We start from the raw sequence: 24865 nt of genomic DNA, 5'->3' as shown, positions 1-24865 counted from the left end.
GTGGTAAGCTATCCCGAAATATAAAAGAACTTAGTAAAAAGAAAAACAAGAGTGAGAAACAAAGAAGCATGATTTATTTGGGTCCTATGGTGGAGATGCAAGTGTATATGTTGAATTCCTTGTAAAGCACTTTGAAGACAGCATGTGAAAATGTTGATGGGGGGCATGAGCACTTCTCAAGCAACAGCAGCAACCCTTGTCAGAGTGAACTACAAACACCACTGAATAAACCTCTGTTTAACCCTCTGGTATCTTGGCACATGTGTAAAGTATTTATGCAGCAATCAAATAGTAAAAAACAACACAAGAAAAATCCCACATAAATTTGGAAAAATAGAGTAACATTTAATAAACGTTTTGACACCAAAACAACAAAAATCCCATTCGTAGAACCGGATATATGCAATTTTGAAGACTTAAGGTAAGTGAAGCACCCCTCATGGTTATCTGGCTGCGCAAGACTGCCTAAAAGTCATAAGTTCAGGCCGACTGCAATGGAGTGCATGCCAGTTAGTCTTGGTGGAAAAAACTACATTTTAAAGTCCAGCGCAAAGAGTCTTGTTTGAAGAGGCCTCAAGGAGCAGGAACAGCATCATGGATGATTGTTGCCATAGCATAAAGAGCAGCCTGGGCTTGTGGCCAGTCATCACTGTAGCGTGAAGATCATGGCAGTCACCCTGGCCTGTTTATGCTGCCCAGTGCTGATCTCGCGTTGCCAGTCGTCAAGAGCAGTCATTGTAGTGCAAAGAGTCAGGTTCCCCAGAGCTTCCCGTTGGAAGTCAGGGTGTGCAGCAAAACTTGGTGCAAACTGGCCCGTTCAAGCTTGTAAATAACCCAAAACTTTAGAATTTCTCTTTTTCTTCAAGGAGGAGTTTTTCTGATGCCACACCAAGGGTCCTGCACCCGGGAGATGCCTCTTGGGCATCATGAACTCAGTCCAGCAGAGGCCAGCAGAGGCCAGCAGAGGCCAGCAGGGCCCAGGGAGCTCCAGTTGCAGGTCCAGGCAGTTCCAGGTGCAGGTCCAGGTAGGTTCAGTGCAGCAGGTTCAGTTGGGCAGTTGCAGGGTGGCTTGTAATGTCCCTGTATCTCAGAACAGGAGGTAGTCAGCTGACCCGTGTGGCTACCTCAGTGTGGGATGAAGGATGCAGGTCTGCTCTTCCTTCTCAGACAGCAGGGCAGGCCTCAAGCAGCAGAGCAATCCTCTGACAGCAGGGCAGTCCTTCTTTTTTTATTATCCATAAATGCAGGAGTGTGCTAAAGAGTTGGTCTGAGGGTTGCAGTTTTTATACCTGGTGCTCACTCTGATGTGAAAGTTCCCCCTTCAGAAGTGCCTGAAATTTCCTGCCTTCCTGTCCTGGACTGTCTGGTGGCACAATAGGGCTATTTTGAAGTCCTTTGTGTATGTGCTAGGCCAGTGCTCTCGAAGTGCAAGTGTCATAGGTGATTGCCCCCCCCCCCCCCATCAAGCCAGAATGGCCATCCTGCAAAAACCCAGACCCTGTATTGTGATGCTGTCTGGGAGGAATAAACAAAGTCCAACTGCCCACTTCACCTAGCTATGTGAACCAGGAACAGGCTGCAGGCACCAAATGGTTAGGATAAGAAAATTACAACTTTCTAAAGGTTAGAATTCTTCAGACACCAAGCATGACATTCCTACTAGCTCCCAAACAAATGTTATCACTTACTAAATGTGATAAGGTATGGGAGAGGTAGGCCTTGCAGCATTGAAAAAGGAATTCAACAGTTTTTCTCTAACAGGATACATAAACTTAAAAGTACAGGTCCAGCTTCTTAAATACTGTGCACCCTGCCCGCTGGGCTGTTTAATGCCTACCCTTAGAGTGACTTATATGTATTAAAAAGGAAGATTTGGTCCTGGCAAATGTTTTTTTTGCCAGAACGAAATGGCAAATGAAAACTGCGCACACAGGCTGCAAGGGCAGGCCTGGGACATTCTTTAAATGGCTTCTTAAGTGCATGGCACAGTAGGTCCTGCAGGCTCACTAGTTACATTTAATTTACCAGTCTTAGGCACATGCAGTGCCATGTACTAGGAACTTACAAGTAAATGAAATGGTCCAACTGGGTGTAAGCCAATTTTGCCCTGTGTAAAGGAGAGAGCACTGACAGGTCTAACGTGTGTTCTCTCCAGCTGAAAGTAGGGGGAACTACCAAACCTGGCAGCTCTCATCACTGAGGCAGATACATCTGGATAGACCATCAGCATTGACATTGTTTGCCCCAGGACAGTGTTCCACCATAAAGTCCATTCCCTGTAGGGAGATGGACCACCTCAACAATTTGGGATTTTCACCCCTCACCTGCATTAGACATCTGAAAAGCCTGTGGTCTGTCTGAACCTGGATACGAGTTTCAAACAGGTATAGTCTCAGCTTCTTCAGTGCCAGGACCAATAGAAATCCACTTCTGCTCCCTGGGAGGTAACCTTTTGCTGGTGAAGGATACTGGTTGGTCTAGGCCCTCCTGATTTAACTGTGCTAGCTCAGCCCCTATGCCATACTCTGAAGTGACTGTCTGCACAATAAATTCTGGGGACACATCAGTGGCTTTAAGCACATGTCCTCCTTGAGGGTGTCAAAACCTTTCTAGCAGGCCTCCATCCATATCACTTTCTTGGGCTGCTTTTTAGAAGTCTGGTCAGTTAACAGAGCAACAATGGTGCCAAAGCCCTTAACAAACCTCAAATAGTAACCGTTAAGGCCCATGAAGGCCCTCTCCTCTGGCTGAGTTTTGGAGAGGGGTTACAAGGCCAAGGTGGTCTCAATCTTGGCTCACATGGCTTGCTACTTGTCCACATCCATTAGGTGTTCAAGATACACCACCAAACCTGCCTTATATGGACTTGCTTGTTTTGATAATCAGGCCTACCTTTTGCAGAGCTTGAAGCAACCCCTGGAGGTGCAACAGGTGATCCACCCTGCTGGGGTGTAGCCAGCTATGTCATTCAGCAAGGCGGCACTGAATGCCTCCTTCTCCAGCAGAACCCTGTTAGTCTACCTCTGAAAGGTGGCAGGGACATTTTTCAATCCTAAGGGCATCATCTGAAACTGGAATTGGCCCTCTGGAGTAGAAAATGCAGAACGCTTTCTGCCCCTCACAGTAAGGGCAATCTGCCAGTATGCTGTCATCCAGTCAAAGGTACTCAGGAACTTGGCAACTCCAAGCCTGTCGATGAGCTCATCAGCTCGGAGGTGGGGTGCGTGTCAGTCTTGATGACGGAATTGAGACTCAGGTAATCCACTAATAACCTGAGTTGTGGGATGGTGCCTGGTGGAGCAGCCTTTGGTACCAGCATCACAGGGCTGAACCAGGGACTACTGGAGTGCTCAATCACCACCAATTCAAGCATTTCGGAGACTTTCTCCATAATGCCTGCCCTCATTTTGTCTGAAAGCCTGTAAATGTTGTTTTCACAGGCATACTGCCTTCAATATGAGTATCATGGGTTCACTGGTGTGTAAGCCCAGGGGTGAGGGACAACAAAGAGGCAAGCATGCGCCAACAACTGGTGAGTCCCTCTTCTGTTCTGGTATCTGAGTAAGAAAGAGGTTGACACCCTGTACTGACCTAACTTGCTTCTTGGAGGATAGGAGATCAGGGAGAGGTTCACCCTCTTCTTCGCCCCTATCATCTGTCACCAGGGGCATGATGACCTCGGACCTTGGTGACCATCTATGTTTGCTCCTTCGCCTCATACAGCATGGACAAGTGGTCCTGGAGGGCCCTGGCTTCCACAGGCTCCCTTATGTGCACATTTTGGCCAGGTTGTAACCCAACTAGGATAGCCTTCTGGTCTTGCCAGAGTTTCATACCCTCTTGGTTTATCTCAAGACGTTCTCTAGCCTGCTTCCAGAAATGGCGTATCTTGTTTCAGAGAGTTAGCATGTGGCTGACTACATCCTGAGGGGCCTCTTGGGAGATTGCTCTCACTACTCCTTGTCCAGACTGAGAGGTCCCCTAACAGGGTGGCAATAAAGGAGTTCAAACCCAACTCCATTCTCTGTAGGCCACAGCAGGCATGGTGAGAGGATGTCCCACTTCCTCCTTATGGGCCCAGGCTGGCCAATAATCATGCCCTTGAGGGCCTTGTTGAATCTCTCAACAAGACAATTTGTTTTTACATGATAGGGTGTGGGGAAATTGTAGGTTACTCCACACTCATCCCATATGGAATTAATATATGCTGACATGAAGTTGGTGCCTATGTCATACAACACTTCCCTGGGGAACACCACACGGGTGGAAATCCCCATTGTGGCCGTAGCCACTGCAGGTGCAGTTACAGATATCAGAGAGATTGTATATGGGTATCTAGTGGCATGGTCCACCAAAACCAAGCTACAGCTGTTGCCTAAGGCAGTTTTGAAGTCCAGGAGCCCAACAGTGTTGAGGCCCACCCTTTCAAAGAGGGTGCAAACAACAGGAAAGGGAACCACGGAAGCTTTAATTTCTTCCCCGCTTTCCCACTATCCTGGCAGGCAGGAGGGACATGACCTGAATACTGTATCTGAGGCTGTCTCCTTCCGGGGTCAATAAAAAATGGTGACAAGCCTGGCAAACGTCTTGTCATGCTTCAGTTTCCCTGCCAGGGGTATGTTGTGAGCTAGTCCCAGGAGGAAGGGCCTGTAACACTGGAGGGACCACCAGCACACAGGTTGCCTCAGGGTCAGGAGCCTTTGGCTCACTATGTAGGAGGCCATTCTCCCATGAGCTGAGGTGATTTCCAGAGGTGTCACACCTGCTGGGGCCTCAGCTTGCCACCTCAAGACCTCCAGAGTTGAACACACTTTCTGTGCCTTGCAGAACTCCTCCTTGGTGCCCCCTCAACTTTTCATCCAGGAATATTAGGCATTTCTCTCAGGGCAGCAGAGTCCTCCCTGGTAGGATCCAGGCCAGCGTTCTCAGGCAACCCTTTGCGGACCCTTCAGGAACTGGTTTTCACTCATCAGTTCATCCCCTTTCCCTTCTCCTTTTTGGCAGTGGCCTGGACTACTTTTCTAGGCTCAGGCCTCCTTAACTTCCCTTTTGGGCAGCTATGGACCTTGTGGTTATGCAGACCCACTCAGGGAACCCTAAAATATCCAGGTTTGACCTGAGCTCCATTTCCTTCTCAATAGTGTCCATAGACAATCTATAGGCATGGCAGGACTCCCAGCTACAATTAGACAACCTGAGACCCACTCCCACTCAAAGGGAACCAGAGCCACTGGGTAGTGACTCTCATGGTTGTCTGTGGCTATGACCTTGTGAAATTTATTGGGTATCACCTGCTCTTAGGACACCATATGACACCTTACAGTAGTCTGCTTTTGTGTTCCTCATGGTCTCTACCATCTTCCCATTGATGGTTGCCATGCACTCGCCTGGTTCTGACTGCAGAGACGAGGCTGAGCTTCCAATCCTGTCTGAGGGAAGGAAAAGAAATCAAGTAATAGTGACCTTTATTCACCCACTACCTCCAAGGGGAAGGGGAGATGGGATAAAACAAGAAAAGATGGGCACGCATCAGTGGATCTGCTCTGCTGCCTTGCAACACTGCCTAAGAGGGTTTGTGCTCCTTGGATCTTGTTTGTGTGGATGTAGTTGTGGTGCACTAGAAACAAGAAGAAACATTGTTACCAACAGTTATCAGCTCATTGTGTTTTTGCAATTATTTACAACAATGTACACTTACAAGCTTCATCACAAATACTGCATGAGAGCAGGAACAGTTCAAAATAAGCTGGAGTTTCTAGCACTCCCAAGAATATCTTAGCATACAACGTTCAGTTCAAACTGGACTGTAAAGTTCATGAGCTCTACATTTTCTCCATATACTTGATACAAAACATGTCAAGAAATAATGTTGAAGACATTCAGTTCAGGTGCAAATAAGTTCAGAGCGCTAACTAGAACAAGTGTCCGAAGCACTGGGGCTTTTAGGATCACAGAGAAACAACTAATATCTAATTTCCAAGGATAGCATAGTCATTCAAGAAACTTGGATAAAGTAAACATATTTATGGATTAGTGCACACTAACCTTAGGATCAAGTACTTAGCCATGTCTTAGTTCTTTAACTGAAATCCAAAGGAAGACAGAAGGCTATGGTGCAAGCCCAAGAGGAGGTCAAACCATAATTCTGGAATGAAGACACAGTAGGATTTGCAACAGTCAGGAATATTGGATCAGCAGGAAGGCTTGGAATAGGCGAGATCTGGAGGTTTAGAGCGACTCAGGAGGTGAATGTGGGGAAGATGCTTGCACAGTACTGAAACGAGGCCAAACCCTGATTCAGGTTCAGAAAGGGTATTTATACATGATGGAAGACACTGTTCCAGAAGGGCATGAGGCTCAGGTGGAAGAGTGGAAAGTTCAAACGAAACCTGAGGAAAAGCACGTATTACTAAAAATGAATATGACCCTTGCAGGTGGCAGGTGCAAGTGTCAGTTGGAAACAATTAATCACGATTAACAGAATCCAAGAGCATTATAGTTAAAGTCAACAGGTTAGGGCGGATACAGCTAATTGCTCAGGGACCACGTGGTTCTTCCACAGGTACAAGACTAAGGGCCTGATTTGCCAATCACAAATGTGATGGATACCCCATCTGCTTGTAATACGACGGACGGGAAATCCGTCACGTTTGTGACAGAGTAACCCATCCCCCAAGCTGTAAATCAGGCCCTAAGTAACAGTACATGAGATTCAAAAGTTCAGCAGCTCTGGGAGGGTGACTATGGGTTGCAAGAGACTGAGAAGCACCACAGGTGAAGGATTATATGAGCCCAGTGGCTATAAGTCAAAATCAAAACAATCTTTATTCTGTCAGACGCAGACCATTAAAGATAAATCTACCTAAAAGAACAAGACAGTAATACACTACATCATGGTAATAGCAGCCTATTTACAGTAAATAATCACAGAAATCCAGGCTCATGTAAATCCACAGTTCCTGAGGCCTCAAAAGTACATGGATATGACTTTCGTACAAACAACCCATATTTTTATCTAAAATCATAAATTGCCAGGTACAAACGATGGCTATCTATATATCAGGTTTACTCCAGGGTCAACCTCACATTCATCAGAGCAGTGAATCGGTAGCCAAACTCTTTGTTATTAAAAGAACATCTTCTAAAACATTAATTAAAAACCCAACTAGGTAGTCATTGGATCCCAAAAAAGATCATAATGGTTTTGTGCATAGAGGTGCAAAAATATCACTACTTCCATTAATAACATAAAGTGACTTGTGTATTTGTAAACAAGGATACCGTGGTAATGGCACACATCAGGAAGTCATAAATTCAACTGATAAATTGTTGGAACCAAAGATATCCTAGTAGCTTTGTGCGTACAAAGATCAAAAATATCATTACACCTGTTAGTAATCTCAAGTGTCTTGTGCACATGTAAAACAAAATACCATCATGATATCACATAACAGACGTCAGTGAAAAAAGTTATTTCCCCACTAAATTTCTCAAACGCACGGCAGCTGAGATAAATTTATAGACCATCAGGCAAACGTATTCTGAATGTAAAAGCTGTAAATAGAAAATGGCATGTCTACATCTTCTTATACTTAAAGTTCTCAGCAACATAATTAGGTAATCTTTCCTTGTTAGATAGTATAATTTATAGTAAAAAAGGAAGTGCAACGTTGAATGTCTCAGCTTTGTATTCACAAGGACAAGAATCAAGTAGGGAGTCACAATATACACTGGGATATGAAACCAGAAGGTGGGCTACACTGAACCTGAATCTAATCAGATACAATTGTTGAGAAAGGGTTAATGGGCACCAAAGATATGATTCAAACAGGTCTTCAGTAACAAGAGGGAGATAACCACTCACCTTCTTCTTTCCCATCTTTAGACACTCTCTTTTGTTTTTCCTTACAGCAAAAAAATCCTGTTTAAGCTGCTATTTTGAGATAGTGGCAATTCGCTATGGATTCTAATAACAATATATTCTATCTAAAATAGCAATCTGTTTTATGTAACCGAGCCAAGCAATACTATGTACATTGTCAAGGAGCAGACAATCATTAATTATGGCCTGATTAAGATGAGTTTCTTCCTTAGTCCAGATTACTCTCCATAACATAAAGGTGCTAGTGTGATGCAATCTTCCAAGGTAACCATACATAGCTCCGTATGACAAAGTAAAATGGGGAGGCTGTTGGGAGCTGACAAAAGCCTTCTCAAGGTTTTCAGTGACGTGTAGGGTTTTGACATCTCTATACGCCCACACCTTGGCTCCATATATAACTGTAAAGGTGCAATGTACAATGTAAATAACGACCATAGCATCCAGGGGTTTGGAGCGCAGTTTCCTTGCAAATCTAAATAGGGCATCCTCAAGCTGTAACTTCCTGGGCTTGATTAAATGTGCCCATGTACCTTTTTGGTCCAACTGGACCCCTAAATAAGTGAAAGATGGGACATAGAGGAGTTTGTCTCAATTGATAGTAAGTGATTTCGAGGTGGGGATGGGTGACCCTACAACCATGACATGAGACTATGAAGTGTTTGTCTTAAAGTCCAAGCTATTCATGAATGAAACCAACAAATTTAACAATTTTTGTAGGACTACACTTGTTCTTGATAATATAACACAATTCTCTGCCTAGAATACGGTGGGCAGTTTCTTGGCTCCCACTTTTGGAGTGTCTGCTTCCCCTGAATTAAGATGGTTCTCAAGGTCATTAATATAAAGGCAGAATAAAAAGGGGGCCAGTAAACAACCTTGCCTCACTCCTTACACGCCTTGTTACATTTTCATGCATCTGAGCAAGTAAGTGCACCGGTGCTGTGTCTATACCCATTTCAAGCATTTTTGACCATAGGTTATATTTATTGATGATCCGGTAAAACTTAAGACACTGTTTAACAGTGCAGAGGCCTTATCTGAACCTATACTGCACATCAGAGAAACACCCTCTTTCTCTTTTTGTCAATTAAAGAAATCGGGCGATAGCAGCGGGGGCCTGCTCTGATAGCAGTTGACCACACTTCAGGAGGGCCTTGAATAACAACGCTTCTCATGATATTTGTAAAAAATTATGCACACATATCAAGATTATACAGGAAGAGGTCACCTGGGACACTATCTGGGCCGGAAGCCTTATTTCTTGCTTTCCTTTCTAGTGCAGGTCTAACCTCCTCAATTGGTAGAGTTAGCTTTGAACCGTCTCAAGTCGATTTATTAGTCACTGGTCTGATATGACTATCAGGCCAATTGTTGTTACTGTAAACTTTAGAGAAGTGTCCACTCCCCTCATGTGGGGGAACGGTAATATCAATGTGAATTATGATTATCTTTAAAGTAGGGATCATTGATTGTCTTCCAGAACAAACATTGGTCCTTCTTTACACCTGCTTGGTGCAATTTTTCCCATGCTTCTTGACTGATGACCATCTTCCTCTGCGTGGTTGCCTGCTTATAATGTTGCCAACAGGTAATCACTATTCCCCTATCTCTGGGCACCTAATCCAGGGCAAGTATAAGATTCCTGTGAGTCTTCGAACAATTACTATAAAACAGTCCTTATGGTCTAGGCTTACTATTCTTTGTTCCAATTGACAAGAAATCATTGCCTGTGTGGCAAATTCTATCAAAAGCCAGCAACAAGAGTTTGGGATTTAGATCATGAACCAAGCAAACTAACACTTGCTCCTGTTTCTCCTTAATAGTTCCTCCAATACAGCTCCTGAACTTACCGTGAACCACTTACGTAAGATCTCCTTGTTTTTACTGAATTTTATTGGCATAATAGAAGATGCACTTAGCTGTTTGTTGGTAGCTGTATCAAAAGATGGGGTCAATGGATAGTCATCAAAAAGGAAACTTGCAGGATAGAGAAAGTGATAACCCTGGGCTTACAATATTGGAAAAGTGCAATAAAGTTGAGGAGACTGCCCTGGCCTCTTCCTACGTAGGTGATATGATCACTTTTAGAATGGGGCATGAGGTCAATAGTCAGATAAAGGGAAAACTTATTTAAAATTAAATTAAAAATCTCCCCTCAAGGGCAGTGCTCAAAATGAGGGCAACCCTCCATGTCACACCCTTGCACCCCACAAGCAGAAGACTTGTGCAATTGACATACTCTACAATTGCAGTCACCCCCCAAATCACAATAAACTCAATATCGAGATTGCTTAAAATGTGCTTGGGAAGCGGCAATGTCAACATTATAAAGGGAAAAGTGGTTATGGTAAAATTGTCAATAAGAAGGATTATTCTTGGTTTATACATGACACTAATAACTTGAAAGTGAGGGAAGTCAAAGTGCATCTTTACGACTTATTTAGGGTGGTTGAAATTAAGGTCAACAAACCACCACTGTGGTGCCCTCCTCTAGATCGATCCGCTGGGGTATGGATTGGGAGGAACCCATCAATGTATACAGATTCTCTTGCCCAGGTCTCTTGAAGACAAACTATGGCATAAGTCTGGTGACCCATAGTGTATGGTGCCTGAGTCTCAGAAGCTGCATCTAACCGGGTACAGATAACTTCAACAGAGAGAATATTGCTATCTTCCGCAAGTGGAGCAGCATTTAATAACCCTTTATTCAGAGGTTATTTTCTCTTCTTAGTGCGATCCAAATTGCTCAAGGGGGATTTAAGCGAAACTCCTAGAGGATTCTCCGGGGCTGACTGGGCTTCGGAAGTAAGTTTTATAAACATCTCCATAGGGTTTTCACATTGTGGGCTGCATGACCATAAATGAGGGACTCAGCGTCCTCCAGGGGTGTAAGGCGATTGTGAGTAGATACCTCATAAGAATTGTATACAGGAAATGCAAGAACAGATACACATCTTTGTGGCTCCAGGTTTGTAGAAGTAACTCTACGCTGCTGCCAAAATACTGCCAAAAGAGGAGTGAGCTTAGGAAAACCTTTCCGGTAAGGACTAGGCCTAGGTGGAGTTCAAGGAAGTTCTGCCACAGGGAACTCCGCTAAGTTCTGAAAAAACCCTGCCATGCTCCATGGAGTTCCACAAGCGGCAGAGTGCAGTAAGTCATGATGCTCGCACTGATTTTTAGCTCTGGGACCTTGTCCCGCACTGTAAAATCAGCACGAACAGCAAAACATGGAGTGCAAGAGGGTGCTGCTTCTTTCTGCCTCTCAAGCAGATTTTCTACTCGTGCTGCAGCTTCCTCAACGTGAGCGGTAGCAACCTGCTACGACCACCGGCATTGAGACATCTCACTGAGAGGTGGTCAACAGTATAATTTTTTTCACTTAGTTTTTCGGAACTCCGTGCTCTGGGCAAAACTCTGCAAAGTCCTCGGTGGAGCACATTTATTGCCCACCCCTATTAAGGAACCAGGAATTAATTCATTTCTAAACTTGATAACAAAGCAGTTCCCTGAATCAATTATGGAATGTCATCTGACCCAGTGTACCCATCGCACATTGATTATGCTGTCATGAGGGTTTCAGAGCCATATACATTTGAGAATTTTGCCAGCTATTGTACTGTCTTGTTTTTTAGCTGATGATATGCCTCATCACGGCCGGGATTTAGTTGAGGTGCATTGTTCAAAACTATCACCAGTGGGGTGGATTCAGGCAGAAGCTGAATAATTGTTTTCATTTTTGGAGACCATTGCAGGTACCCAGTTCTGCAGGGTTTGCCACTAGCTCCCTGTTATGGGCAGTAGTCCAGTCTCAGCGGCGCTGTGGCTGTAATAATAGGGACATTCAGAGGGTCATTTTGACCCCGGCGGGCGGCGGTCGCCGCCCGCCTGGAGGGAACCGCCATATGGCCGCTCCGCGGTCGAAAGACCGCGGAGGCCATTCTGGCTTTCCCGCTGGGCTGGCGGGCGACCGCCAGAAGGCCGCCCGCCAGCCCAGCGGGAAACCCCTCCCCACGAGTAAGCCGGCTCCGAATGGAGCCGGCGGAGTGGGCATGTGCGACGGGTGCAGTTTGCACCTGTCGCGTATTTCAGTGTCTGCTATGCAGACACTGAAATACACAGTGGGGCCCCCAGGGGCCCCGCGGCACCCCCTACCGCCATCCTGTTCCTGGCGGGCGAACCGCCAGGAACAGGATGGCGGTAGGGGGTGTCAGAATCCCCCATGGCGGCGCCATGGGGGATTCCAAGGGCAGCGGTAAACCGGCGGGAGACCGCCGGTTTACCCTTTCTGGCCGCGGCAGAACCGCCGCGGTCAGAATGCCCTTTGGAGCACCGCCGGTCTGTCGGCGGTGCTCCCGTGGCCGGTGACCCTGGCGGTCACCGGCCGCCAGGGTCTGAATCAGGCCCACAGACTCTCTACACCTACATTCACTGGATCTAGTTTAGAGGACCTCGGGTGTACGTCATTGCTGTGTGGATCCCCTCTGTGCTCCAAAGGTCATAAGTAATTTTGTCAGTTTGTCCATGCATGCCTAAGGTGGAAGCTCTAGTCTTCATGACCTTATCAATATTAGCTTACCCCTGGATGGATAAGCTATTTAATGAGACTTCAGTGCTCAAAGCTCTTCAAAATGGACAATATTGGATCAAATACTTTTTTCAATGCCAATATTACTGAGCATAGTAGGAGTAAACTGTCCCCCCAGAATATCCTTCCCCCAACCATCTAGAGGGGGGTTGGCAGGGCCTGGTATAGTAGGAACTTTTAAAGAATGTGCTTGCTTTTAAATGCAGGTTTGGTGCCTCTAGCCTTTTTTGGTGGTGGGCCTAGCATTTTCACAGCCATCCCTCTGAAAGTTACTGGGGACAATAACCAAGTTATCATTAAAAACATGTGATTGGAATTTACAGGGTGGTCTCATTTAACACTGTTTGTGATGTTGTAGGTGAGATTTCTGTGGTGCCAGCATTTGAATTAGATTGTATTGTTGTTTTCTCCTCTATGGATTCAGTTTCACTATTGAGCACTCCACTAGCACTTATGAGAAAACTCCTAATGGAAACAGTTAATAGACCATCTTTAGTAGACAACGTAGCATATTTCCTTTTCCCTATCATCTCTTACCATAGAATATGGGCAGGGTTAGCTGATACAAAGTTGGGTCACCAGTTGAACTGAAGTGCAGAACAAGAGGGACCAAGTGGGTAGCCCAGCTTCAGTAGCCACGGATGGATGCAGATGGGCCTGATCTTGGCCCAGGCTTCTCCTACCACTGAGGGAAGCTCCAAGCACTTATGTGTGCAGTTCATGGGCTCTGATGGTCCGGTGCATGTTGGGGGATAAAGTCCCTCTCTAACTCCTAAGGCAAAGAAAGTTATGGCCAAGGAGTACAGGCAGGCAACCTCTGGTAAAGAACCTGGTGGGTAAACCCCACAGCACAGATGGCACAGGAAGGGGTCATGACAAAGGTGAACCACTGCCTGTACTTCAAAGTATTTTAAGGCATGTGGGCTTTAGGCATGATGTCTGAACTCGCCAGGGACACTATGGTAACCTCTGTTCTACCCCCTGTGCGAACTGGGACCACCTCCTGCAAAAGTGCTACACTGTCCAACCCCTGTGTCTGCCAACCAGTGGAGTGCTGTGCTCTCCCAAGGCATTTGGTTTTCTCCTCTATAGTGCCCATACTTATAGCACTCAGTACACTAGGAGACAAACCTTCTTGTCTGCTTATAAAGGAACTTCTTCTTCTTCTGGTCAGGTGGGGACTGATTACTGGTACGTTGGGAATGATTTTGAGGGCCTTTAGGGGACTCATTATTTGTAAAAAATTTCTCCCACCTCTTTCTTCTGGTAGAGAACCTGTTCATCCTTTGGATAATCCTCCCCTGATACCTTCTTGTGGACCCTGGTGCTGAGCAAGTAGTCTTCCCCCTTAGCACGTTCCCTGGAGTCAGTGAGCCTACTATTCACTGGGTGTTTAGCACAACTCTGAAGAGCAATTGCTGAACATGTCTTCTCTCACAAACAAAGTCTACATCCCCTTGTAATCGTTCACATCACTATCCTTCACCCAACAATCCAGTGTCTTGCAGACGTGATCGACAACATTCACCAAAAATTCACCTGCTGGGGCAACTTTTGGCTGGCCCTAAGTTTCTGCCTATACTTCTCAAGGTTAAGCCCATATTTTCTGATAAGGGTGTCCTTCATGGGTACCTCATCCTGTACCCTTTCCCTAGGGCTAGCAGGGTATTCCTCTGCTCACTGGTGTAGTGTCTTGCATGATGTGGAATGGAACCTTTTTAACTCCCCAAAGACTCTGTATCAGCGTACACCCGGAGGAATAAAGATTTGTAATTTACAGCTCCTTGTGTGGCCTAGTCATTCAGCCGGGACCAGGCTGGGGAAGTCGTTACAACTGGAGAAGAGATAGGGCATAAGTAACCCAGAGAAAAAAGTGCTCTCCCAGAGAGTTTGCTGTAGTCAAAGCAAACTGCTGATACGTGCCATGTGTGTCTTCATTGAAGTGCTGACAGTTGCACTTTGACTCCACATACAACAGCTGGCGTATGTGGAGTCAATGTGCAACTCCAGGCTGTGTGAGGCATGTGAATGGAAATAGAGCTTCACAGAAAAGTCTACGCATCGCTGGTCAAGAAACTACGATGGGATCCTAGAAAAAGGTATTGCGCTGCCACGCAAAATAAAGTTGTACAGTATATGGAGCTGTAACACTGAAGGTGGATTTAAACAGGCTTATACAGTATGGATTAAGACAATCATAAGTTGCCATAAATTACTACAAGTAATAGTGATGGCTAGCAGAATAAGTAAAAGAGAAGCATACTGCTATTTCTCTTTCCTAAGTGGAGAATACAACTTCAGCACTGTGTGGGGAGATCAAATCAAATCAAATCAAATCATTAACATTTATAAAGCGCGCTACTCACCTGTGCGGGTCTCAAGGCGCTAGGGGAAAGGGGGGGTTACTGCTGCTCGAAAAGCCAGGTTTTTAGGAGTCTCCGGAATGCGGAGTGGTCCTGGGTGGTCCTGAGGCTGGTGGGGAGGGAGTTCCAGGTCTTGGCCCGCCAGAAAGGAGAAAGATCTCCCACCCGCCGTGGAGCGGCAGAAGCGAGGGACGGCAGCGAGCGCAAGACCAGAGGAACGGAGGTGGCGGGTGGGGACGTAGAAGCTGAGGCGACGGTTGAGGTATTCCGGTCCCTTGTTGTGGAGGGCTTTGTGTGCGTGGGTGAGAAGTCGAAAGGTGATCCTTTTGCTGACTGGGAGCCAATGCAGGTGTCTCAGGTGTGCGGAGATGTGGCTGTTGCGGGGTACGTCGAGGATGAGGCGGGCCGAGGCGTTTTGAATGCGTTGCAGGCGCTTTTGGAGTTTGGCTGTGGTCCCAGCGTAGAGGGTGTTGCCGTAGTCCAGGCGGCTCGTGACGAGGGCGTGGGTCACGGTTTTTCTAGTGTTGGCGGGGATCCAGCAGAAGATCTTGTGGAGCATGCGGAGGGTGAGGAAGCAGGCGGAGGACACGGCGTTGACTTGCTTGGTCATGGTGAGAAGAGGGTCCAAGAAGAAGCCGAGGTTGCGGGCGTGGTCTGTGGGGGTCGGTGCGGTGCCGAGGGCCGTGGGCCACCAGGAGTCGTCCCAGGCGGACGGGGTGTTGCCGAGGATGAGGACTTCCGTTTTTTCAGAGTTCAGCTTTAGGCGGCTGAGCTTCATCCAATCTGCGACGTCCTTCATACCCTCTTGTAGGTTGGTCTTGGCGCTGGCGGGGTCCTTGGTGAGGGAGAGTATAAATTGGGTGTCGTCGGCGTAGGAGGTGATGATGATGTTGTGCTTGCGTACGATGTCGGCGAGGGGGCTCATGTAGACATTGAAGAGTGTCGGGCTAAGGGATGAGCCGTGAGGTACACCGCAGATGATCTCGGTGGGGTCTGAGCGAAACGGAGGGAGGTAAACTCTTTGGGAATGGTTTGAGAGGAAGGAGGCGATCCAGTCCAGGGCCTGGCCTTGGATCCCGGTGGAGCGGAGGCGGGTGATTAGGGTGCGGTGACAGACGGTGTCGAAGGCAGCCGAGAGGTCGAGGAGGATGAGGGCGACTGTTTCACCGTTGTCCATCAGGGTTCTGATGTCGTCTGTGACTGAGATGAGGGCGGTTTCCGTGCTGTGGTTGGTTCGGAATCCGGTTTGTGAAGGGTCGAGCAGGTTGTTGTTTTCCAGGAAGGTGGTCAGCTGTTTGTTGACGGTCTTCTCTATTACCTTGGCTGGGAAAGGCGGGAGAGAGATGGGGCGGAAGTTTTTCAGGTCGCTCGGGTCAGCCGTAGGTTTCTTTAGTAGGGAGTTGACTTCGGCGTGTTTCCAGCATTCAGGGAAGGTAGCAGGAGAAAAAGAAGAGTTGATGACGGCCTGGAGGTGCGGGGCGATGATGTCGTCGGCTTTATTAAAGATGAAGTGAGGGCAGGGGTCCGAAGGGGCGCCGGAGTGGATAGAGTTCATGATGGATTTGGTTTCTTCAGTGTTGATGTGGGTCCAGTTGTTGAGGGTGATGGTCGGGGGTGCGGGTTCGGTGGTGTTGGGTTGGGTCTGGTGTCCGAAGCTGTCGTGGAGGTTGCTGATGGAAGAAGGTGGTGAGGGATTCGCACAAATCTTGTGAGGGCGTGACGGCGTTGGGGTTGGAGAACTCCTTGACGATGCTGAAGAGTTCTCTGCTGTTGTGGCTGTTTTTGTCCAGTCTGTCGGTGAAAAAGTTCCTTTTGGCAGCACGGATCAGGTGGTGGTGTTCGCGGGTAGCGTTCTTGAGGGCCCAAAAAGAAGCAGCAAAATTGTACTTACTGAGCTGTCCAATACCTCAAGTGGTGCACCATTAAAGCTGCCAGGTAGAGGCTCAGAACTACTTCAGAAGTCTCCATGAGTGAAGGAGCTCTGATGAAGACCATGAAGAAGGTCAAATCTCCAAAAGCTCTCCTGGATGGCCCAGAGGCTAAAACATTGTTGTGCCTCAGTGATGATGCTAAGTCCCCGGATCAATCTACAGTGTTTTGGCAGAGATCCACCCTCAAAATCAGCCACTTCTATGAACAGTTACAATAATGTTGCCTTCCTAAAACCACCACCACCACCACCACCATTTGACACCACCAAAAAGCTAAATATTGGTGATGGGCAAACTACATGGATAGAGACATTTGAAGATTTCATAGATGCACTTGAAGAGACTGATAACAGGAAAATGATCAAATATCTAAAAAATCTTGCTGGTGATAAAGTGAAAGAAGTCATGAAGAAATAAGAAAATGAAAAGAACTGACGAAGAAGTCACATATCATCAGATTAAGAATGCGTCGAATCTCAAATTTATTCCAGTACCGAATATTGACTATGAACAATATGTTTTCAGTCATGAACGTCAGAGTTAGCGAAACAATTGGTGTGTCCCTGGAAAGACTCAACACACTCATCAATCACTGTATGTTCAATGAATTTAATGATGAAGAAGACATGTGGCTTAGAGTAGTCGATAGATGCTTGTCTGATTCATTCAGATGATGAATGCAGAGAGAAACTCTTAGTCTGGAGCAAGTGTTGATGGCTGCCAGAGCTGAGGAATGTACTGAGAGACAAGCTCCTTACATAGAGTCCTGAAGTGCCCAGAGTGAGTCAGTCATGAGACACAAAGTGATGTGTACATGCAAAAAGAAGTTGTGTTTTAGGTGTGAATTTGCGTTTCTACACCAAGGAAAGTGTCCTGCCATTGGTCAGATATGCAAAGGCTGTAGTAAAGAGAACCATTTTGTGATTGTGTGCAGAGCGATGGAAAAAAGTAAGTGTGTCATGACACAAAGACATTATGGCCACCAGTACGTTGCAGAAGCACAATTCGATGCGTGACCACAAGGACAAGCTGCAACAACAGTTGAGGCAAAAAGATACTAAATGACGGTGATCCACATCTTAATCATCGTCAAACAGTTCATCTGCCCCAATAATAAGTGAAAGTGAAGAAAGTGATTGTGCCATGTCACTGCTTACCTCAGAAAAATGTGCGCATGTTGGATTGGTCGCCTGTAAGGAGAAAAGTCAGAAAAAAGTCGACATGTGAAAGTAACTAATCATACAAACACTGTCCAAAGATTACATTAAAAATAAATGGATGTTCAATACCTTTCATTATCAACAGTGGTGCCTTCAGAAATATAATGCCTGAAGAAAAGTACAATGAAGTGTCTCTGTTACCACGGCTTACGTAGTCAAAGACCAGAGTGTACACTTGGGCTACATCGATGCCCATGAAGGGTCGAGGTTCATTTATAGTGACAGTGAAACATGAGAAAATAAAAGTACAGGTACCGATCCATGTGCTTCAAGGTTCAGCGGCAAGTGTCTGCTTTCTCAGTTTCAACACGGCTGCTGACATGGGACTATTTTCAGTGAATTACAACATGAATGCTTTTCACGAAATAGTAAGTAATTTCACTTCATTGTTTCATGCTTTAGGAAAGTTGAAGACTGTGAAAGTAAAACTGCATATTAATAAGGATGTCCGTCCTGTTGCTCAGAGAAACAGAACAGTTGCTTTTCATTTACAAGAAGCTGTAGTAAAAGGAACTGTAATCATTACTTAAGAATGACATTATTGTTCGTTCCAATAGTCCAATGCCATGGGTTTCTTCTATAGTAGCAGTGCCGAGAAAATCCCATGAAGGAGCTGTGTGCATATGCATTGACCTGCGCCAGGTAAACAAAGTGATTGAATGAGAATGACGTCATGGGCTGCACATTGCTGACATGATCATGCAATTGAATGGTGCCAAAGCATTCTCTCGATTTGAGTTGAATGAAAGACATCATCAGTTAGTACAAGTATATTACATCCTTTTCTACAGATGTTGGTTTGTTTAGCTACAAGAGACTATAGACCTGATTCACAAAGGTAAACTTAGATCAAAAGTCAAAGTTTAGACCAAAAGCCTAAACTTAGGCCAAAAGTGTAAGTGTAAGACTTTTGGTCTAGGTTTAGACCAAAAGTCTAGACTGAGACTAAAAGTGTAACTTTATACGTAGTAGTTTTTTTAAAAACAGAGTGGGAGATACAGGTGGTCAATTATAACAGTGATGGTCTCTATCGAAGACCGCTGTGGTGATGGCCGCCAACAGACTGCTGCAGAGGCGAAAAACGTTTAGAGCCACCACCCTCCCCATCACGACAGCAATACACCGCCCTCAAATGTATGGACCACAAATCACCACAGCTGACACTCAACATCGGTCATCAATTGGCGGTGCAGACAGCCGCAGTAGAATTCGGCACTCAACACCAACAGAAACCAACATTGGCCAGATTGAAAAACCCACACCTGACACATATACACACACCGTTCACACCCTCCAACAGCACTATAAAACACCCCCCCAGACAACCCACAATTCTTTGCAAACACAGAAAACTAACTACACCTTTCCAGCAAAACATAATACAAGAACTGCACACACAAACCACAGCCACCTATTCACCTTTCACGCATCACACACCACACACCATACCCCAACACCTATCACACTGTGCACAACACACACACTACACCCACCACACAATAGGCATGTCTCCAAAGAAGAATCCCCCTTTCACAGATGAGTAGTTGCGGGTGATGATGGAGGGAATCGTCAAGGTAGAGCCACAGCTGTTCGGTGCACAGGTCCAGCAAATATCCATTGCCAGGAAGATGGAGCTATGGCGGAGGATCGTGGACAGGGTGAACTCGGTGGGAACATATCCACGCACAAGGATGGCATTCACAAAAGGTAGAATTACCTGAGGGGGAAAGGTACGTGCAGTGGCCTCTAGGCACCAAGTTGCCATCATGAAGACTGGCGGTGGACCCCCACCTCCTCCCACACAGTTGACAGCATGGGAGAAAAAAGTCTTGGCAATCCTGAGGGCCTCACTGGAGTCACTGGAGGGCTGGACACTGGTAAGTCACCATTACTACCCCACCACCACTGATACCTGCATTTCATCTCACCCCCTCACCCAGGCTCCCTTCACCCCACTTCATGCCATACAGTGAACCACCCCCATAACCACCCTCAGTTGCGTGCCCCTGCATGCCCTACCCACTGCAAGCACAACCCTCCCAGCTCTGCATGCACACACAACAGTAATGCATGGGAAGCATGTAGTACTACCAATCCCACAATCCACCTGCATACACTAACCGAAGGTAGGAGGACAACAACCAACCCATCGGAAAAGCCAGAAATGCTGAATATTTGACAAACAATGACTGTACCAAATCCTTTACATGTCCACAGGTACCCCAGCCAATGTCAGTGGTGAGCATGTGCCACGGCAACCCAGTCCTCCACTAGAAGATGCCCTCAGTGATGACAGCAACCGTGGATGTTCCGATCTGGATGATCTCCCTAGCCCATCTGGGACCCCTGGTCAGTTGCCTTCCACATCCCACATCCAGTCCACCAGACGACCCCCCATCTGACTCCAACACCACGGCAGCCACCCAACATCCTCAAACTTCTGTCCCCAGGACACATTGATCAGTTGTGTACCCACCTGTAAAGGGACCGGAGTCGACACCACACAGGCACGACAATGAAGGTCCTGGTGTAAGTCGGAGTGGTCACACCATTGAGGGGACGCAGGCACAGGGGGCCAGGGCCAGTGGGAGGTTAGCTGTGCACCAGGGGGAGGTCCAACCCAGGGAACGGACTGCCCAGGAGGCACTCAGACATGTCCTGGGGGCATACCAACAATCCCAGGACAGGATTGGAAAGGTATTTACCATCTTACAGGAGAACCAGCGGCTGCAGGGGGTACACCACCAAGAGGTCATGCAGCAGTTGCAGGGCTTAAAAGCCAGCATGGCCTCCATAGCATGGGTGCTGGGTGACATGGCCCACATGATGTGTGAGTACACAGCACACCAGCGGGCCCCTTCCATTAGCCAATGTACTCACCAGCCAATAGTATCTGCTGCAGCTAGTGGACAGGAGGACCTGCCACATCACTCACAGACCACGAGCACACCTCCCACTGCAGAAGGTGAACCATCCCACAAACATAACCTGTGACCCAGACAGATACCAGAGACTGTTGCCACGCCCAAAACCACAGCCAGGAAATGAGCTCTTCCTGAATGTCTCCCTTGTGTGCCACTGAGACACCTTGTTTACTTTGGACTGTCTTTCCTTCTTTTCCTATGGCCCCATAGATACTGGACCTGTGCTACAAACCAACTGGGCCACTACACTGAAGTTTTCATCCACCCTCACCCCACTCTATTGCACTCTCCCATCTTTATTGTCACTTCATTAAACACCCTTGAACACAACTGAAGTATTTGTGCTTTATCATACACAATTTGCAATGTTTTGACCTGCATTATACTGTGCAAATGTCCTGTAATGTGTGAATCCATCCAACAAATCCATCCAGACAGCAGTCTGTAGTCATCACATCAGTTCACAGTTGGGACCACACCAGCATCTGCAAAAATGGAAAGCATAAGTGACAGTTGCGAAGTAAAGGTAGTGCTTGGCACGACACAACAGCCACACAGCACATAACTGTAATGGAGGTATGAACAGAAGTATATTCTTACCTGAGTGTCAGTGGAAGTACTGCTGTATCAAATGTGTCTTTTTGTCCACATACTCCTCCTCATCCTCCTCATCGCTGTCTTAGGTGTCCTCTTCTACCAAATGTGCATTGTCTCCCCCCTCCTCTTGCAGGGAGGGCACATGGTGTCTATGTGCCAAATTGTGCAGCATGCAGCAAGCCACCACTATCTGGCAAACCTTTTTGTGGGTGTAAAGTAGCGATCCACCAGTTACATGGAGACACCAGAACCTGACTTTCAGTTGCCCAAATGTACGTTCAATAACCCTCCTGGTACGCCCATGTGCTTCATTGTATCGAATTTCTGCCCCTGTCCTCGGATTCCTTACTGGTGTCAACAGCCAGGACAGGTTTGGGTAGCCGGAGTCACCTGGAAGTAGTGAGGAACATACATTACTCATGTACAGTGGCACAGAATACAACTTCAGGTGGCATTCGGTGACATACATTGGGTGAAGACTCAAGCTCACCTATGAGCCGCACTCTCTGCCTCTGTAGTCATGCCATCACCTTTGGGATGCTGCTATTCCTCAACACATAGGCATCATGCACAGATCCAGGAAACTCGGCAGTGACGTGGGAGATGTATTGGTCAGCAAGGCACACCATCTGGCCATTTATAGAGTGGTAGCTCTTCCTATTCCTATAGACCTGCTCATTTGTCCTGGGAGGGACCAAGGCAATTAGGGTCCCATCTGTGGCCTCATTCACGTGTGGTATGTGTCCCAGGGCGGATCTTCACTCTGGGGGAATGAGATGTAGCTGCTCATGTGTTTTAGCAAGGCAGCCAAAACTCTTACAAGCACATTTGAAAACATTGGCTGTGACATTCCTGCAGCCAAGCCCACAGTCACCTGGAAGGAACCACTTGCCAGGAAGTTGAGCACTGACAGTACCTTTACTGTAGGGGTTATTGCTGTAGTGCTATGGAGAGCAGGAATCAGGTTTGGCTCCAATTGTTCACACAGCTCAGTAATTGTGGCCCTGTCCACACAATAGGTGATGATGATGTGCCATTCCTCCAGTGTACCAAGTCTACCAGGGGTCTGTATACGGGTGCTTGCCTCCTCCTCCTGATGTGTGTGATTACAGGTAGTATGGACACACAATATCACAGTACACATCTGATTACACCAACAAGATTGTAAAGTGCTCTGGTGTCCTCTACTTGCAAGCGGACTTCCTCAAATATACCAATACTTTTAATTGGCCATTATGTCTCACAAATGTAGCTGGAGTTGTGTGTCGTGATTAGTATCATTCATATCCTGTCAACTACTCTTCTGCCAGCAGTGCACTGGTATGAGATTTAATTTGAGTGCCAGAGTTTACAAGCAAGTTAAAGTATATAGCAGACTGGAATGGTCTTGTGTGTACCATCGGTGCCTATGACGCACAATAAATTGTCCGCCATGAGTACCAGCATTAGGAATTGGCAACCGCCTGTCCTGTATGCAGGGACAGTTGGAAGTGACCTCACTCCGCCGGCGTTTTGCGCCATGACGGGAGGCGGTCTGTGTATGCCTTAAATTCTGTTGGTGCTGTGATTGACCCTGTGCTCCCTTTCTTTCTCCCCGACCCTCTCTCCTTTTCTCATCCTGTCCTTGTGTGCATTAGCATCATCTGGCAAAGGACCAGTTGCGGCCCACGGGAGCCAGGAGGCAGAGAGCACAGACACCGAGGGGACCAGTGGGTTGGAGAGCCAGTGGATCACCACAGGGGGGAGATTGGAGCTACAACATCTGACTCTGCTTCCTCCTCCGGTGTAAGCTCCCTCTTGGTGGCAGACCCCTCTGGGACCACCCCAGCTACAACACCTTCGGCCACCCCCGTACCAGCACAGCCCTTCCAGTAGCCCCCCACCCAGTTGATTGTGCCCACTCACCCAGGAGGGTGGGTGTCTTCTTCACCCCAGGCACCTGGGGTCCTGCCCCAGTCAGCCCCGCTGCTCTCACTGAGGAGGCTATTGACTGCCTGAGATCCATCTCTGTAGGGAAGCCAATTAAAGTGAATGCCATCTAGGGGCTGGCATCCCAGATGCAGCAATGCAGTGCCTCCCTGGAGGGCATTCACTGTGGCTTGGCTCCCCTACAAAGATAGTTTCAGGCTCTGTCCTCCTCCTTGACGGCAGCCAGTGTCCTTGGTTCTTCCGTCCCCCTCCAACTACCTGTTCCAGTCCCATTGTCTTCTCCCCCACCCATCGCACGCAAACAATCAGACCAGCAAGCACCCAAGACAACAGACAGGACTCGCACAGACAAGCACAGGCACCACACTTCACACCTCAATCACACACACAGCCAACACGCAGAAGCACATACAACAGCCACTGCCTCCACTGTCTCCCCTCCTCCTTCTCCGTCACAGTCACATCAACACTCACACCTGCAAGCACTGCATCTTCAGTCCCAGATCCTGCCATCTGTACAGCCTTGCCCGCAGTCACCACAACAGCAGACATGCAGACTAGCACTCCATTCACCACATGCACAGTCACCACCACCACTATCACAACCACATGCAGCACACCCATCTCACTTGCAGACACCACCACAACATACATACATATATCCTGTTTGTCCTCTCCCACCCTGTCTGCCCACCCCCCTCCAAAGACACATAAACACTCCCACTCGGACACTCAAAAACCATCCACCTCACACACGCATACTGTACATGCATCTGCAACCCAGTCCAGCTCACCTACACCTACTCCCTCTACCTCCACTCCCAAACCTCCTTCCACCACCTGCCCCATTGGACCTAAAAAACTTTTCCTTTCCTGCATTAACCTCTTCCCCCTCCTCCATTGTCCTTCCCAAAAAAGGAAGCTCCCTCTTCCGCAGCCCAGTACCTCCAGCTCCCAATCCACTCATGTCCTTCCCCCTGCAGCTAATCCTGCCACTAAGGGCCACAAGAGTGGCACTCCAGCCCCCCACTCCAGGCCAACACCTCTGTTCCCTAAACAACGGAGCAAGGACCCGCCCCCTCCCAAACCCAAGTCCAAGGACCCCTCCCAAGAAACCCCTCCTCCCCCCTGAGGTACCGTCCAACCATCAGCATGATGCCCCTGCCCAGTGGAGTGACTTGGGCTGTCAGGAGTCAAGTTGGGCCTTGGACGTTGCCCTGTGGGTTTTCCCAATCATTGAACTGGCCAATGGCCCTTTCTGCATATATTTAATTTACCTTATTGTGGCCGCTGTTCCCACCAAATTACAGTGGTTAGACCAAAGGTATGTGTCCTTGCTTTCTTTACTCCTGGCTTATGTTTTTGTTGTATTTCTCTGCAGATAGTTCTCGGTGTGTGGTATGTGTGTATGGTGTGTGTTGTGTGTGTGGGTGT

General features: G+C 47.3%; 1 protein-coding gene across 2 annotated transcripts in view; it reads left to right on the top strand.

Annotated features, from left to right (window-relative positions):
* The window catches only part of DOCK11 (dedicator of cytokinesis 11), a 1108606-nt gene that overhangs the window by 951500 nt on the left and 132241 nt on the right, over positions 1-24865 (top strand). The window lies entirely within an intron of this gene.

This window comes from Pleurodeles waltl, chromosome 2_1 (genome assembly GCF_031143425.1).
Source record: "Pleurodeles waltl isolate 20211129_DDA chromosome 2_1, aPleWal1.hap1.20221129, whole genome shotgun sequence".
Classification (NCBI taxonomy): domain Eukaryota; kingdom Metazoa; phylum Chordata; class Amphibia; order Caudata; family Salamandridae; genus Pleurodeles; species Pleurodeles waltl.
The sequence above is the reverse complement of the archived record's forward strand: the minus strand, read 5'-3'. Positions and strand labels throughout refer to the sequence as shown.